Raw genomic sequence first — 2811 nt, 5'->3', positions numbered from 1 at the left:
TCTACTTGGATGTTCCCCTGCTATGAAGGTTGCTATAACAAGTCTGTCGATATTGAAGCTGCAGGTGATTTATAGACTTGTTAGGAGATGTTTCAGTAGTAGGAGATGGTAGATGGACTCTCAACCTCACTGGTGACTGGTTCCATTCACCGAGACCACCGGATATGTATCTATCTGAGCATTACGGATCATGGAGGATACTGTCAAAGGAAAGGGATATACTTCTCAACCTTGTGGACAAGGAGGTTGTTCTCAACCAAAGAGTATTGAGAAGTCCTCAAATGGGTTTTAAATGGGCCTCGGAAGGAAAGTAATCAAGAGAAGCCCAAGTCTATTATTTACGTTTTATTATATAACTATGCCTCGTCTTTGTAAGAAACTATCAAATGATCAATTAACAAATGGGTTTATCCCTTATCTTCTTCCTCTTTATTTCTCTTCTATATATGCTCTTCATCTGATCTTCTCCCCTTTCTGTCACAAATCACGATGAGCTCTAATCACGGTTTATCACAAATATAGCGGAAGAGAAAGAATCTAAGTTTTTGTGAAACTGATTTTTCACAAAAGACTATTTTTTAATAGATAAAGGTTTTAAAAAATACATGTATTTATAAGAAAGAAAAAGGGGTCTAATTTTTTTTATATGAAAGTATTTTTTTATTTCCATAGATTTATTTTTAAAAATACTTCTAGTATTTGGAAAAAAAAACATATATATATCAAATTTTTTAAAGAAAAACAATAGTTTGGAAATTAAATTTTTTGTTTTGCCCGAGAACCCATGACACCATTGAGCCGGCCCTAAACACAGCGATCGTAAGAGTTTGCAAATTCGGATGACTGCGGTTTTAAATATTATTGAACGATTGGTACGACTCATATACCCGCCAAAAATTAATATATTTACGGAATACTTATGACTTGGTTACTAAATGTAGTAACAGCTTAATAATAAATTAATAGCAACATTATATACAATTATAAAATACTAAAAATCAAATTATTATAAGAAATGTAAAAATTATATTTATAAGTACACAATTTTAAATTGTATTGTTGGGGATACATATATTTAAAGTCTAAAAAATTATAGCAAATATTTGTGTGTTTAAAGTTTTATAATAAAAATTATAAAAAAAAAATATATATATATAAGTTTTATCTCAATTTTTAAAAATTAATTAAATATTTTATATTTATATATTTTTGAGAAAAATTATTTATCCTCTTCCGACTACAAATGTTTGCTGAAACTAACTTTTGATTTGAAAATGCTTAAAGCGGTGTAAAGCGGTTTACATCGTTGGTGCAAAACGGTCCACGTCATTTTTGGTGATTGCTGTCAAAAGCCAAGAGCATCTACTATTCACAAATACATCATTTATGGGTGGTACCGACAAAACTAGTCAAGCCCTCATAATTCAAAACGATTCTAGCAATTTTATAGCAAAATTAGTCCTCGTGTTTCATGTTGTGTCTTTCTTGGTTATCCATCAGAATTCAAAGGTTATAAACTTATAAAGTTTTAGATTTAGATACACGTACGGTTTTTGTTTAAAGAAATGTGGTCTTTTGTGAAACTGATTTTCCTTTCAAACAATTGAATCTTGATCCGTGTACTGATAAAATCTTTTCCAAAACTATTCTTCATGTGTCTATTCATGTTGCTCTTACTTCAGTCTCGTCTCATGATGCATTTCATACATCTCATAATTCTGGTTCTTCGTCTTATAATCAAGAAACTATCATACCTTTTTTTTTTTGAGACTGCCGTACCTGAGAGTAGTCAAACAGATGAATCTAATGCTCGACCAAAACGTGCTGGTAAGGCACCATGATATTTGGCCGATTACCATTGTCCCTTTGTTGACACTCCTTCATTTACTCTGTTTCCGATTTTCACCACTAATCATTTTGCTTCTGTTATCAACACTTTTTGGAAACGGCAAGTAGTGAGGAAGCTGATAGCTTGGGTGGTCTTCGGTTTTCAGTCCCTTATCGGTGGATCTGCTTGCTGAATCAGTGTATCCCAATGATGTTGTTGGTCTTTCGGATCATCGGCAGTGTTGATTCTTCTAGTTTCTTTCAGGTCTTAAAGATTGTTTCTCGGTTAAGATTGTTTCGGTTAGCTGTTTCTTTTTGTTGTTTGCTTTCTTTCACTGTGTGATTATCGGTGATCGAGCTTCATCGTTAAGGAACAAGTTTATGGTTCGTGGGGGTTGAAGCTAACGGAAGTGTCGATGGTTTTTATGTGTGTTGACGCCTATTTTGAGAAGGAAGTGAAAGGGCAGTGGTCGGCTTGACCTCTGTGAAGTCGATTTCGTTGGCCGTGGATCTCAGGTAATGATAATTAAACTATATTTCGAAATTTATAATGCCATATTTGAATATATTTATTTTAGTGATGATTTATGAGTAGTAAAACAATTTTTTTAAAAAAATTAACAGATAAATATAAATTATATTTAAGAATATGCATGTATATATTTGAAATTATAATCTTAGATAGATTTTTTATCTCTTTGTTTTAATTAAACATATAAATTATATTTAAGAATATGCATGTATATATTTGAAATTATAATCTTAGATAGATTTTTTATCTCTTTGTTTTAATTAAATATATTAAATAAATTTGTAAAAGTTGCCTAATTACCAAAAATTAAAATTAAACAATATTTATAAAATTTGTAGATATATAAGAAAATAATGATTTTATGATTAAATTTTTATAATTTTCTAAAAAAAATTGTATACATTTTTAAAAATTTTAGTAATAAAATTGTATAATTTAAAAATATATAATTA

This window comes from Brassica oleracea, chromosome C7, assembly GCF_000695525.1.
Source record: "Brassica oleracea var. oleracea cultivar TO1000 chromosome C7, BOL, whole genome shotgun sequence".
Classification (NCBI taxonomy): domain Eukaryota; kingdom Viridiplantae; phylum Streptophyta; class Magnoliopsida; order Brassicales; family Brassicaceae; genus Brassica; species Brassica oleracea.
The sequence above is the reverse complement of the archived record's forward strand: the minus strand, read 5'-3'. Positions refer to the sequence as shown.